This window comes from Macaca thibetana, chromosome 7 (assembly GCF_024542745.1).
Source record: "Macaca thibetana thibetana isolate TM-01 chromosome 7, ASM2454274v1, whole genome shotgun sequence".
Taxonomy (NCBI): Eukaryota; Metazoa; Chordata; class Mammalia; order Primates; family Cercopithecidae; genus Macaca; species Macaca thibetana.
The window spans coordinates 115559971-115575649 of record NC_065584.1 but is presented as its reverse complement, the minus strand read 5'-3'; the positions used below and the strand labels follow the sequence as shown (position 1 = coordinate 115575649).

The following is a 15679-nucleotide window of genomic DNA, read 5'->3' as shown; positions in this document are numbered from 1 at the left end:
TGAGGCAGGAGAATGGCGTGAACCCGGGAGGCGGAGCTTGCAGAGAGCCCAGATCGCGCCACTGCACTCCAGCCTGGGAGATAGAGCGACAGAGCGAGACTCCGTCTCAACAAACAAACAAACAAACAAAGAGGTGGGAAGTGCTGCAGGGATGAGCCTCTTGCCCCTACTCCTTGGTCCCTGTGAGGTGGGTCTTCCCCTGTAATTAGAGGTGCCAGTCATTCTTTTTATGGTACAAGTGACCTGTTGTAACAACCAGTATTGTCCACAAACAACATTAAAATGTGGATATAAAACATGAAGAGACAGTATAGGACTTCCAGGCCCCGTGAATATCACTAGCAATGATAGCGAAATACCACGAGTTCTTGCCTTCAACTTTGTGCTGAATTGATAATCCTGCCTTCTGCGGAGCACTCTGCAGCAGCACTGCTAACTTGGAACTTCCTTGCTGTGCTACCCTAGGATGCAGTTATTTAATAGTCTGTGTTTCTAATGACGGCAGCTGCTTGTTTTTGTATCACAGAACTGTAGGGCTTCCTCAGAATTTATATGAGCTGAGTCTACCCCATACAGTGAGAAGAAATGGATTTCCTTCTGAAGTTGGATGTCGTTATAGCCGATCATAAATCAGCCTCTTTGGGGGCACCCACAGAGGCTGAGCCCCACTGAGCACAGATGGCTTGCCCAGTGCTGGGAGGGGCTTAAGCTCTTGCAAAGTACTTGCTTTATAGCCTGGGATTGATTATTACCCAGGGAATCACTTACAAACATTAAAAGCCTAAATTCTAACCACTGCTATGACATTCAGGTGGCAAAAGAACAAATATTTTCAAATTTTCCTTTTTTCTCTGCTTTCTCTTTCTTTCTTTCTTTTTTTTTCTTCCTTTCTTTCCTTTCTTTCCTTTCTTTTCTTTCTTTCCTTCCTTCCTTCCTTTCCTTCCTTCCTCCCTTCCCTTCCTTTCCCTTCCCTTTTCTTTTCTTTTCTTTTTTTGAGACACAGGTATTATAAGGTATTACAGTAATAATACATTATTATTATTATTATTTTTGAGACACAGGTTTGCTCTTATCACCCAGGCTGGAGTGCAATGGCACGATCTTGGCTCACTGCAACCTCCACCTCCTGGGTTCAAGCGATTCTCCTGCTTCAGCCTTCCAAGTAGCTGGGATTACAGGCGCCTACCACCATGCCTGGCTAATTTTTGTATTTTTAGTAGAGATGGGGTTTCACCATGTTGGCCAGGCTGGTCTTGAACTCCTGACCTCAGGTGATTCGCCTGCCTCAGCCTCCCAGAGTGCTGGGATTACAGACGTGAGCACAACGCCCAGCCTAAATTTTATTTTTCAAAAAAAACCCAAAAAAACAAACAAAAACCCTCAAAAACAATCTCTTCAGTTAAACTTGGATAATATAATTGCTATATCATTTTTTAAAAAAATACAACTTTTAAGTAGTTTTAGATTCTCGTGGAAGTTGCAAAAACATGTAGCTTTCATTCAGCTACATGGATGAATAAATACTTCTCAGAAAAAAATTGTATTACATGAAAGCCTAAAGTAACATAAGAAGTCGTTCATAAATATTCATTTTCACCAACTTGACTTTTTCAGGGGATTGATCATTTTACTCAATGTTACGGAGACTGTGGAATGGAGGGGTTTATAATTAACCTGTAATTTGCCACAACTATCCTAAAAGCCAAAGGCAATTTTTCCAGAGACAAACCTTAAAATATATTATTTCAATATATTGTAAAATATAAAAGCTTGACTGTATTACAAACGCTTAAAATATAAGTCTGGGCCGTTATGGTTCTGTCTTGGAGAAACGTAGGCAAATGAAGACCAGCAACCAAATGCTACTTCAAAATAGTTCAAATCCTTTTCTTGCAATTCTCTGAAACCTGAATAGGTCCACATGCACACAGGCCATGGTATCACAAAATAGGAATCCCCTGTTCTTGCATCTGTCCCCGTTACTCCTGCAACTTTCCCAAAACATCTGCTGCGGTTACCTTCCCCAAACCTTTCTCTTCTGACCAGCCCTGTTCACCTTTTCTCTCTCCTACTCTTCTTTCCCTCCCCCAACTCTTCATTTCTTCTTCTTCTTCTCTTTTTATTTTTTAATTTATTTATTTTTATTTGAGATGGAGTCTCGCTCTGTCGCCCAGGCTGGAGCGCAGTGGCGCGATCTCAGCTCACTGCAAGCTCCACCTCCCGGGTTCACGCCATTCTCCTGCCTCAGCCTCCCGAGTAGCTGGGACTACAGGCGCCGCCACCTCGCCCGGCTAGTTTTTTTGTATTTTTAGTAGAGACGGGGTTTCGCCGTGTTAGCCAAGATGGTCTCCATCTCCTGACCTTGTGATCCACCCGCCTCGGCCTCCCAAAGTGCTGGGATTACAGGCGTGAGCCACCGCGCCCGGCCTTCATTTCTTTATGACATCAGCCAACCCAAACCCTCTCCTAGCAAGAAAGAACCCTTTCTCTTGAGAAGGAAGGAGATTGGAAAATTAGAACAGGCAATTACAGATCTCTCTTTGGAAGGCTGGGAGAAGAGAAACAGTTGAGAAGACTTCCTTGCCAATTTTTTTTTTTTTTTTTTGAGACAGAGTCTCACACTGTTGCCCAGGCTGGAGTGCGGTGGCGCCATCTTGGCTCACTACAACCTCCGCCTCCCAGGCTCAAGCCATTCTCCTGCTTCAGCCTCCTGGGTAGCTGGGACTATAGGCATGTGCCACTACGCCCAGCTAATTTTTTTGTATTTTTAGCAGAGAAAGTGTTTCACCGTGTTGGTCAGGCTGGTCTCAAACTCCTGACCTCAAATGATCCACCCACCTCCGCCTCCCAAAGTGCTGTGATTACAGGTATGAGCCACCGCACCTTGTCCCTGTGCCAATTTTTTTAAATGACAGCTTTATTGAGATGTAATGTGCATACCACAGAAATCACTCTTTTAAATATATATTTAAACATTTAATGTTTTTAAATATTTACTGTATCAAATGTTAACATTTATATTTAATATTAACATATATTTAATATATTAAAATATTAAATATTAACATATTTAATTTTTAAATATATATAGTTCAGTAGTTTTTAGCATATTCACAGATGTATGCAATCATAATCTAATCTCAGAACATTTTCATTATCTCAAAAAAAAGTACTGTACCGTCAGCAGTCACTTCCCATTCACCCACGACCTCTGGTCCTGGCAGCCACTAATCTACTTTGTCTCTGTTGATTTTCCTCTTATGGACATTTCATAGGAACGGAAACCTACAGATGTACATGTTGTGATGGGCTTCTTTCTCTTAGCATAGTTTTAAAGGTTATCTGTGTTGTAGCATGCCTCAGTAACTCATTCCTTTTTATGATGAAATAATATTCTGTTGTGTAGAGAGGCCATATTTTGTTATCCATCTGGTTGATAGGTAATTGGATTGTTTCTACTTTTTGACTATTATGAATGATGCTGCTATGAACCTTCTTAGACCAGGTTTTCATGGATACATTTTCATTTATCTTGAGTTTATAACTAAGAATGGAATTCATAGATCATACATCAACTCTAACATTTTGAAGAACCATGATCATTTTTGTGCCTCTACCTGCAGAATGAAAGCTAAGTCCAGCTTCCTTAACCTATTAATATTTTATGTCTTGCACTTAAAAATCCTCATTAAAACAAGAAAGATATAAATATTTCTATTAGATGATTAGAAATCATCCCTCAGGTTGTGTCAGGAGCTGTATACAGTTTTCTTGGGCATCACAGATGCTTACTTCTATATCATTAAGGAAGGAGACCACTACTACTCCTGCTGCCCTCCTCCCCCCACCTTGCCTAGTTCACAAGACAGGAGGAGAGTGAGAAAGAAACAAAAGTAAGATAAATAGCCAGACAACCTTGGCACCATCACCCAGTCCTAAAAGTTAAACAAAGTAATAATAATAACATCAACCCCTGGCCTAAACTACCTGTGTTATCTGTAAATTCCAGACACTGTATGAAAAAAGCATTGTAAAACTTTCTGTTCTGTTAGCTGATGCACGTAGCCCCCAGTCACGTTTCCCACGCTTGCTCGATTTATCACGACACCTTCACGTGGACCCCTTAAAGTTGTAAGCCTTTAAAAAGGCCAAGTATTTCTTTCTCGGGGAGCTCGGCTCTTAAGACGTGAGTCTGCCGACACTCCCGGCCGAATAAAAAAACCTCTTCCTTCTTTAATCTGGTGTCTGAGGAGTTTTGTCTGCAGCTCGTCCTGCTACATCATGAGATTTTAGAGAGAAGCAGTGGGTATTTTTATTAAAGTAAAGATCAATGCAGGGTTGAAACTCATGATAACATACTGTGGCTGGGTACCTGATATTTTGGTTAGATCATAATTAAGCTTACTACTTTTTAGAGCAAACTATGTCCTTACCTTCGTAATGAAGAAAAAAGTAGGTGAGTAGGGAAGGCAGAATTCCTCCAGATGAGAGCAGAAAGCACAGGAGGCTTTTGCACCTTTGAAAAAGAGCTTCAGGAGAAAAGCCTCCACTCTCTTGGGATAGCAATCCTGAGGGAGGATCTCTGGGTACTCCTTTAAGGAGAACACGCCATCAGACGCCAAGTGCGGGAGCAGCTGACTCACATTGAATTCCTTCAGGATCTTCTCTTTATAACTCATCAGTATCCGAGAGCCACTTGTTCCTCTTCTTTTCTCTCTGTGTTCTTGTCTCACTGTCGTAAAACCAAGACTTAGCTCTTCTCTCAAACATCCTGGTGTGTGGAGAACTGGGGAAATATCTCCCTCCTGGGTCTTGCTGCTCTGTGCCCTCCGTGGGCAATGTCCACATCGCATGGACACCTGTAAGCAAAACCATACTGCCACCTGGAATTATTACAGATCTGCGGGAGGAAGGTAGGCTTCAGATTAAAGCCAGGAGCTGCACAATGCTGACTGTCCTGTCCCAAGACCATTATGCTGCACTAATCAACACCTTGCTGCAGTAAACTTCAAAAGACGAAAAGAGATGCAGTCTGGCTAACCCCTGATCAATTTAAATTCCTCCTTGATCCCCAAATAGTCATTTCCGCATCTCCCCACACCCTCAAATGATCATTTTCAACATTATGGAAAAATAACAGGCTCACAGTCTGTATTCAATGGTCTCATCATAGGCAGGAAGTCCTATCAGGAACTGCGCTGCTCACCTATCCCTGCACTTCCCACCATGCAGTTCGGGGTTAGGCAGGGAATTGCAGTAAAACTATACACAGTAAAGAAAAGTTAGTTGTTTGTTTGTTTTGTTTTGTGTGTGTGTGTGTGTGTTGTTTGTTTGTTTTTTGAGATGGAGTTTCGCTCTGTTGCCCAGGCTGGAGTGCTGTGGCACGATCTCAGCTCACTGCAACCTCCGCCTCCCAGGTTCAAGCGATTCTCCTGCCTCAGCCTCCTGAGTAGCTGGGATTACAGGCGCGTGCCACCACGCCCAGCTAATTTTTGTATTATTATTAGTAGAGACGGGGGTTTCACTATGTTTGCCAGGCTGGTCTCGAACTCCTGACCTCAGGTGATCCACCCACCTTGGCCTCCTAAAGTGCTGGGATTACAGGCGTGAGCCATCGTGCCCGGCCGGCATTTCAGTTTTATTAAACTGCCCACTGCATGCCAGTTCTTAGTAGCACAGTCTCTTTTTGTTTTGGAAACTCAAAACCTTCTAAGTGATCACCTGGTTAAATAATGCAATCCCATAAATGACCCTTCTCTTCTGATCCACGCCTGGTGTCCACTTAATTAAACCAGATTAGAAAAAGGGATTATTGCCGGCTCGGGGAGGCTGCTGCCACAGACAATGCCTCACTTCAGATTGTGCAGTTATAATACAGTTGCTCCAAGCCACCCTTCATGTTTACATCTGCCTGGAAGCTCTCAGGCCCTGGAGTAACCTCAGGACACTCCTGGCCTTGTCTGTGGGTAACCAGTTCTTCTCTCAGATGTGCGGTCTGTGCTGTTCCTCCCCATCTGCCAGTACAAGTAAGGTGTGGCACCTGGGCCCTTCTCCCACTCACATTGCCTGTGTCCTCTCTCTAAGAGTCACCTTAAGACCATGCAGGTAAACAGGAGTGACTTAAAGGAGCTCAAATACGTCTTAGTTTTTTCCAGTTGGGAAACTGGCAAAAAATTCTGTGGTTATGGTAATATTCTTGCCAGTTTATAGAAGCAATTAGATCTTTTTCTATAGCATCAGCGTGGAAGATTTCCTTTTCAGGAAATCAAAACTCCTCTGAGTGGCCTGATAATAGTAACCATAAGAAACTAATTTTCCTGGAATTGCTTCTGACCTCACTTGTGAACTGGAGATTGTAACTTTGCGTCACTATACTCCATTTTATTAACCATGTGGTTCAGACGCTTTGGCATTTTGGAGCCTTGGTGACTCTGGAGAGAGAGACTGTGCTTCCCAGGATTAGCCAGTTCCTAGAGATAGCAAAGAGCTTGCCTGAAAGCCTGCCTTTCGTACACAAATCAACCCATCCATTGCAGACCAGCCTGGCCAACGGGGCGAAACCCTGTCTCTACTAAAAATACAAAAAAAAATTAGCTGGACATGGTGGCACATGCCTGTAATCCCAGCTACTGGGGAAGCTGAGACAGCAGAATCTGTTGAACCTGGGAGGCAGAGGTTGCAGTGAGCCAAGATCACGCTACTGCACTCCAGCCTGGGCCACAGAGTGGGACTCCGTCTAAAAAATAAAAAAATTCAAGCAATCCAGTGCTCATACCCCAGCCCCCTCCTTTCTCAGGCTCTTATACTCTGGGCCAGGATCTACCTGCCCTAGTCACCCCAGGACCAGCTACCAGAATACTACGGACAGCCCTATGCCCCAGTCAATCATGCCCCAGAAATTATTCAAACCAGTCAATGCTAAGTCTGCTTACCCTGCGTCACCTGTCCCTTCCTGTGGAAACCATAAGAAAGGCCCTTGCCCTCCTTTTGCTCCTGCTCTATCTCCTGACCTACCTGGTACCCCTTCCTCTTGGGAACAGTAAAAAACTCTCTTTCCAGCGGCAGTCATCTCCTGACCTGTTGGCCTCATCACACCTGAATCCTAACAATACCTATCTTTAATAACACCCATGGAAAGTACAAACCTGGAGCTGGGCTGGGACAACACTGTGAAGCTCCTTGAGCTTCATGAACTTCATGAACTTCACGAATAACTGGGCCAGGGGCAGTCACAATCCCTGCTACACTCTTCAGCAGCAGCAGTTTCTACAAATGCAGCCCTCATTGGAGCTTCTGAGAGAAAGAGTGTCATCTGGTGGTATTTGGTAGTCTCTTAGGCCATTTTCTTTCTCTCTCTCTCTTTTCTTTTCTTTTTTCTTTTTTTTTTTGAGACTGAGTCTTCCTCTGTAGCCCAGGCTGAAGTGCAATGGCATGATCTTGGCTTACTGCTCACTGCAACCTTTGCCTCCTGGGTTCAAGCGATTCTCCCGCTTCAGCCTCCTGAGTAGCTGGGATTACAGGCGCTCGCCACCACGCCTGGCTAATTTTTTGTATTTTTAGTAGAGATGGGGTTTCACCATGATGGTCAGACTGGTCTTGAACTCCTGACCTCGTGATCCTCCCGCCTCGACTTCCCAAAGTACTGGGATTACAGGTATGAGCCACTGAACCTGGCCTCCTCTCTCTTTTAAATAGATCAATTTTAGAGCAGTTTTAGGTTCACAGCAAAGTTGAGCGGAAAGTACAGACAGTTCCCATACAGCTCCTGCCCCTACGCATTTACAGCCTTCCCTACTACCAACATGGGCACCAGAGTGGTCCATTTGTTACAATCAATGAACCTATACTGATACACCTTTATTGCCCAAAGTCCATGGTTAACATTAGGGTTCGCTCTTGGTGTGTTGGACATTTTATGGATTTGGTCAAAAGTATAATAACATGTGTCTATAATTACTGTATCATACTGAGTAGTTTCACTGCCCCCAAATCCTCTATGCTCTGCCTATTCATTTGTCCCTCCCTTCAACCCCTGGCAGTGCCTGATCTTCTCACTATTTCCATAGTTTTGTTGCAGGCCATTTTTACTCTAAGATTTTCTTTATTTGACGGTCCACTTTGTGCTGGGTGTGTAATACAGAATCATGATGAGTAAGAGAGACAGCCTGGAGCATCTTGGAGTCCATGTTGGGATGGACTCATGGAGTCCTACATTTTCCTACTCCAGGAAAGAGGTGCGGGTAGGGATAGAAAAAAAAAAAAAGTCAAGTAGACAAATAAAAATAATTAGGCCTGCGGCGGTGACTCACACCTGTAATCCCAGCACTTTGGGAGGCTTAGGCGGGTGGATCACCTGAGGTCGGGAGTTTGAGACTAACCTGACCAACATGGTGAAACCCTGTCTCCACTAAATATACAAAAATTAGCTGGGTGTGGTGACGAGCACCTGTAATCCCAGCTACGCAGGAGGCTGAGGCCGGAGAATCGCTTGAAGCTGGGAGGTGGAGGCTGCAGCAAGCTGAGATCACACCATTGCACTTCAGCCTGGGCGACAAGAGTGAAACTCCGTCTCAAAAATAATAATAATAATCCCAGCACTTTGGGAGGCCAAGGCGGGAGATCACGAGGTCAGGAGATCGAGACCATCCTGGCTAACACGGTAAAACCCCATCTCTACTAAAAATACAAAAAATTAGCCAAGTGTGGTGGCGGGCGCCTGTAGTCCCAGCTACTCCAGAGGTGGAGGCAGGAGAATGGCATGAACCCAGGAGGCGGAGCTTGCAGTAAGCCGAGATGGCGCCACTGCACTCCAGCCTGGGCAACAGAGCGAGACTCCCTCTCAATAATAATAATAATAATAATAATAGTAGTAGTAGTAGTAGTAGTAATGAATTATTTACAGGGAAAGTAAAAATTCTCTAGTGTTCAAGAGATTAAAATAAATTGTCTCAAGCAAAAGTCAAACTAGGATGATTTTTTTTTATCATTCAACTTATTTAGAAGTTAGGTTTTTTTGTTCCTGTTGAATTGCTTTGTTCTGTTTTAGGTACTAAAAATAACCTTTCATTCTTTGGAGCTGATGGTATTTACTATGACAGGCAAACAATTGCCCTTCTCCCTACCACCATCTTTTCGTTGTTAATATTCCTGGTGTCCATAAATGTTCTTGCTTCTTTCTTTTTTTGTCTTTGCTTATTCAGTTACCTTCACCTAGAAATGTCATCTCCTTACGTCTGTCTATGCTTCTTAAGGACTTGCCCAAATGTCATCTCCTGCAAGCAACAGAAATCTCCGCTAGCTCACAACCACCCTTAACTTCTTCCTGGATTTACCTATTTAGGCATCAATTATTTACTTTTTACTATAATACATGATAATTTAGCTCTTATACCACCCACTTCCCCTTCCTCAAACATTATCTTTAGTCATACAAGTAATCTCTTATCATTAGGACTTTGTAGAGTAAAGCCAAGTTTTCTAGACTATTTAGGATAGGGTATTTCTTTTCTTGGCACTGTTTTTTGTTTTGCAGGTCTTCCTCATAGTAGTAATTTTTCATTTAAAAAATGCTGTTGTAGCCCTTTCTGTGAGATCTCCTTATCTTTTGAAGCCTTTGGCTCCTCTGTGCCCATCTTGGCAGGTTGTTCTTTCGGTTGGCTGTGCAGATGCCATCTTGAGGGTTTTCTCATCTGCTTTCCTACAGTAGCTACATTGTTTCCTGGATCCCATGTCATCGTTCTTGGCTTACCCTTTCTCATTTTACCTGACAATGTCCTCAAATAAAACCCTAAGAAAGCATGGAGTGGTATCTTTTCTGAGCTCTATCTTCCAAAAAAATATGACTCAGTGTTTGAGTTTTGGAGCCAGTCCGAGATAGGTTTGAATCTTGGTTCTCCTACTTATTAGCTGTATGCCCTTGGGATGATTCCCTAATTGCTCTATGCATGAATTTTCCATTTGCAAAATGGGGGAGCCCGTAATAGCCGTAGTACCTATGTTTTTAGGGAGCTATGAGGATTAATTGAATTGGTACATGTAAGCCATTTAGAACACTGCCTGGTGCGTACCACATCCCCATCAGTATTCACGTCTCTCATATTCTACCCTCACGCTTGATTGATAGTTTGGTTGATTATGTATTTCTAGGTTGAGGATAATTTTACCTTAGAATTCCAAAGTCCGTGCTGTTGTCTTCTAACCAGTTGTGGTGGTGAAGCCTCATGCCATCCTGAGTTTCACTTCTTTATGCAGAACTTTCTCCCTGGAAGCTTTTAGGAGTTTGTCTTTTCCTTGGTGAGCTGAAATAGCACAACAGTGTACTTAGTGTGGGTCTTTTTTCATTCATTGCGCTGGGTACACCAAATGGATCGGCCTATGGATAGGCTCTTTCAAAGTTGAGTCTTGAATCTTGTCATATTTTTGTTGTTAACTTTCTCCTTTCCATTTTATTTGTTCATTTTGAAGTGTCTGTTAATTGGATTTTAGACCTCTTGCCTTGAGTCTTGTATCTCACGTTATTTCTAATTTTTTAAAAAAAATTAAGTTCGGAATATTTTTCTTATCTTTCAACTTTGAGGAAATTTTATTTGGAGAGTCATAACTTTAAGTTTTGTTTTGGTTATTTATTGTTGCTTAACCAATTATCCCAAAACGTAATGGCATCAAACTACACATTTGTCTATCTGTCACTACTGTATGGGTTAACTGGGGCTAGCTGGACAGTTTTTCTGCTGGTCTCATTTGGCAGCTCTCACTGTGCGGTGAGACGGTGGCAGGGACTGGTCGTCTGGATGCTCAGCTGCAGTGGAATGTCTGAGGCGGCTTCTTCACCCACAGGTCTGCTGCCTTGGTGTTTCTTCCTGTGGCCTTTCTCTCCGCATAGCACCTCATCCTCTCGGGCCTCTTCATGTGGCTTTTCTTTCTCCAAGAGGGTAGTCAATTCTTAGTTTTGGCTTCCAGAAGCACAGAAGTGGACCTGCCAGGCGTTCTTAAGGCTTAGACCTGGAACAGTTCCAGCGTCATTTCTACCACATGCTACAGGTTAAAGTGAGTCTTGGGGCCAACCCAGATTCACTGTGGGATGGACCTGTCCAAGGACGTGATGACGGGAGGTGTGGCTCATTGCGGACCAACTCCCAGGATGAACCCTGAGTTCGAAGAACTTTTTCTTCTCTGATTATTTCTTACTCATATTCTGTTTTGTTTTATACATGTAATATATTCACAAGTGTCTTTATGAAGTGATTTTGATACTCTTTGTCTTCTCCCTTGCATCTCTTTGTTCTTTAATACATTTTTTCTTAGTTTATTTTGGTCTTATTTTTCTTTTTAAAGCCTTTCCTTAAATATCTCTTCTACGTTGCTTATCATTTGTAGTCTTTTTTTCTTTTTTTTTTTGAGACCAAGTTTCGCTCTTGCTGCCCAGGCTGGAGTACAATGATGAGATCTCGGCTGACCACAACCTCTGCCTCCCAGATTCAAGTGGTTCTCCTGCCTCAGCCTCCCAAGTAGCTGGGATTACAGGCATGCACTACCAGCTAATTTGTGTATTTTTAGTAGAGATGAGACTTCTCCATGTTGATGAGTCTGGTCTTGAATTCCCAACCTCTGGTGATCCACCCACCTCGCATCCCAAAGTGCTGGGATTACAGGTGTGAGCTACCGTGCCTGACCTGTAGTCTTTTTTTTTTTTTTTAATTCCTTTATTTGTTCATTCATATTTGAGAGAGGTGCTAAAAGACTGGGAGCCAGTGTGTGGTGGCTCACACCTATAATCTCAGAGCTGTGGGAGACCAAATTTGGAGGATCATTTGAGCCCAGGAGCTCAAGACTAGTTTGGGCAACATAGTGAGACCTCATCTTTACAAAAAATAAAAAAAAAAATAGTGAGGTGTGGTGACACCCTTCTGTAGTCCCAGCTACATGGGAGGCTGAGGCAGGAGGATTGCTTGAGCCCGGGAGGTTGAGGCTATAGTGAGCTGTGATCATGCCACTGCGTTCCTGCATTGCAGCCTAAGTGAAAGAGCAAGACCCTGTCTCAAAATAAATAAATAAATACAAATAAAAATAAATAAAAATTGATTGGGAGTTCTTTGTGGCCAAGACTTGTCAACTGATAGCTTTTAGGGGAATGTAGGCTGATTCCTAATTGTTATCCTCCACCCCTCTATCTTATCTCCTGGTGCAATCGTAAATGATGGCTGGAACTACTCCATTCCTCTGGATGTAAAATCTACATTCTCTTGTCTGAGGTAGGTATATTTGCTTGGGTTCTGCTTAAGGAGATGGGGGCAACAGTGTGTTTCAGGGCCTGTAACATGTGTTCTCTATACAGGCTTTTGGTTAATCTCTGTTTTCAGTCTTGCCTATCAGTCCCACTCTCGGGGGTACCTCGTATCTGAGTCTAAAACCTTTCCAGGTTGCTGTGGGACAAATTAGCCTCCTTGTTCTCAGTATCCCCCTGACCTCCACCTTTGTTAGCTTTGCTCCATTAATTAACCATTTTCCATTTACTATTGTTGTCTAACGGAGATGAATTCTCTTCTATTGGTAACCCCATTCCTTTTTGTAATTGTGTGTTTATACAATGTTTATTCTTCACTGTATTTCCCTACCTTGGTGATCCCTCAGGACAAAGAGCAGGTGTGATGTGTGAAAATATGTGTTCAGGTGTTCAGCTCACACCTATAATCTTTTCCTTCTGTAATTTGGAGGATATCTGACAAATTGGGAATAGATCATGTAAGATATCTGCAAATTGGAATAGATCATGGACTTAATGCATATAGAGCTACTTTGTTTTTCATGGTTGTGCCTTCAATTCCATGTAGAAATATAATTTGTGACTTGCCTGATGAAATTTTCCTAATTTTGAGTCATCTTTACATTCCTATAATAAACACTGTTAGAATGGCTATGGTAATATTTTATTTTTACATTTTTACTTCTGTATTAAATAAGATTATAGTTCTGTTTGTTTCCTTTAAGGCTGTTATTTCATTTCAGTGTCAAGGGTATGCAGGGCTGACTTGGGAAGCTTAACATCTTTTTTCTAAGATCTAGGATGTAGATCTAGTTTACAGAGTAATTTTCAACTGCAGGAGTATTTTACCTCCCACGGGACGTTTGGAAATATCTGGAGACATTTTTATGATCACAACTGGTCATGGTTGGGAGGTCTTATTGGCATTCTGTAGGTAGAGGGGATGTTTCTAAACATCCAGCAACACACCAGGAGAACCCTCCACAAAGAATTGTCTGGCCCAATATATCAATATTGCTGAGGCTAACAAATTCTGGTTTAAATAAATATCTAATTTGGAGGATGAGTCTTTGTCTTTTTTCCTTCTTCTGCATATTGGTCTCCAGATTTTCCACTTCCTCAGTTAGTTTTCATAACTGTAGATTCTTAAACAAATGAACACTTCATCCATACTTCTAAGGTGTTGTAAAGATGTGTAGTTTTCACTTTTTGCATCATATTCACATGTGGCTATATGCTCTTTTCTCTTCAAGGTTTTCTTTATCTTGATTACTTATCAGAGGCTTCACTATTTTATTATCTTAGTCTTTTGAAAGAATCCTCATTTCGTATTTTTTTTAAATCTTTTTTTTTCTACTTTTTCCTTATGTCTTAATTATTTACCCTTTTTGTTTATTTTGCTTTTCCTAGTTTAGTAGATCAATGTAATTTAAATTACTTTTTAAACAAACATGTAAGGGTATACATTTTCTTTGAGTGCTGTTTGACTTTGTTCCACAAGTTTTAAAATTATTTTTTAATAGCTTGTATTTTCTAAATTATTTTATTGCTGCTTTTGTTCAAATTGCTCTATTAAGTTTTATTTATTTATTTATTTATTTATTTATTTATTTATTTATTGAGAAGGAGTCTCGCTCTGTAGCCCAGGCTGGAGGGCAGTGGCACGATCTTGGCTCACTGCAAGCTCCACCTCCCGGGTTCATGTCATTCTCCTGCCTCAGCCACCCAAGTAGCTGGGACTACAGGTGCTCACCACCATGTCTGGCTTTTCTTTTGTATTTTTAGTAGAGATGGAGTTTTACCGTGTTAGCCAGAATGGTCTCAATCTCCTGACCTCGTGATCCACTCATCTCGGGCTCTCAAAGTGCTGCAATTACAGGCATGAGCCATTGCATCCAGCCCAAAACTTTGTGTTTTTACAGATATTAGACATGTTTCTTGTTTAAGAAAAAAAAATCTTAACAAAAACGTAGAAGAATAAGAGAAACATTTTTCCAAAAAAGAGAAATCATTGTGATTATTTTGTCTTATTGGAATATTGGATAATATAGTCTGCTTCATTAATCATCAAGCATGCTATGGATTTTCCATTTTTATAGAATTTGTATCTCAGTTAAGGTAACACTGGTAATTTTTGTACTGTATTTGAAGATGAAAAATATAGGCCAAAATCATAGACCTTGCATAGAAGCTGGATAATGAAGACAGTTCTGGAGGAAAACATAGATACACACACATGGACACACATATATATAAAGTATGCATACATTTTATTTTTAAAGTTTTAAAGCTTTTAAAGCAAAAGCCAGCCCCTCCCCTCTCCCAGAGTGGATGGCCTCTCCTCTCTCTTAGAGTGGGTTGGGACAGCCGTTGCATGGGGACCTTTCCTTGTGAGCCACAGGTCCCTCTGGACACACTGCTGTCTGGCCACGCCCCCTTTCCCTTTCATCTTTCTCATTGACCAATGGGCTTGGAGCATTAAGGCCACGCCCCTATTCAGCATTCTACTGGGGCCCTGGTTACGCCTCCTCTGGCTCAGTCGCACAGCAACCTGGTAGGTGACTGGAGGTGTTGATCAGTGCTCACTAGGATTTTGCTGATGTGGCCCCAAACCCGCCTCCCTCCCCACCCTGCGATGGCAGAAGAAACTCAACAGAGCAAATTGGCTGCAGCCAAGAAAAAGGTAAAAACGCACTGCGTCATGGCCTCCCAACTCAGCTACAGATCCCCTCTGATAACAAGACTTCTGCCAGAGTTGATACCTCTCCTGAGGCACACCAGACTGGGCCCCCCAACCCCGGTACCTCTGGGCTACTCCCACCAAAGTTTTGTCAGTCAGCCCCACCCCTTCAGCAAGCAGCCCAGTCCCTGCCCACACTAATCACCCCAGGTTGACTTTGGGCAGGTGACTCCTGGGGCTCCCCACTCCATTACTGGGCCCTCATCTCCTGCCACCCCAAGCTTGATCTCCCTGGGCTCTTTGGGCTCTCATCTCAAAGGACCTAGGTTCCCCAGCCCCAGGCCCCTCCCTTGCCAGTCATCCCTGGGTGACTTTGGGCTGGTGACTCCTGGGACTCCCTGCTGCAGACTCTGCCCTCCCCTCCTACTGCCTCAAGGTCGACCTCCCTGGGCTGTTTGCACTGGAGTCTCCAAGGACCTGGATCCCAACCCTGTGTTTCCCTCCCCCATCATGAAGCAGCAACAGACATCGTGTGGATGTGGTCCCTCCCCCGAACCAGGAGGAGTGGAATGTAGTGATGTCACAGTCCACCTAGTAACTGTCATTACTGGAAGACTGGCCTTTGATCTTATGATTAAAGTCCCCTAAGCGTTCTCAACCCATTTCTGGTTCCTCTGGTCACAGCACACATTTCCAGCTGGAAGGGAAATGGAGACTATGGGACCTAGGAGCAAGAG

General features: G+C 42.9%; 1 pseudogene; it reads left to right on the top strand.

Annotated features, from left to right (window-relative positions):
• The first annotated feature begins 14897 nt into the window (after window positions 1-14897).
• LOC126959271 (uncharacterized) lies at window positions 14898-15537 on the top strand (annotated as a pseudogene).
• The last annotated feature ends 142 nt before the right edge of the window (window positions 15538-15679 follow it).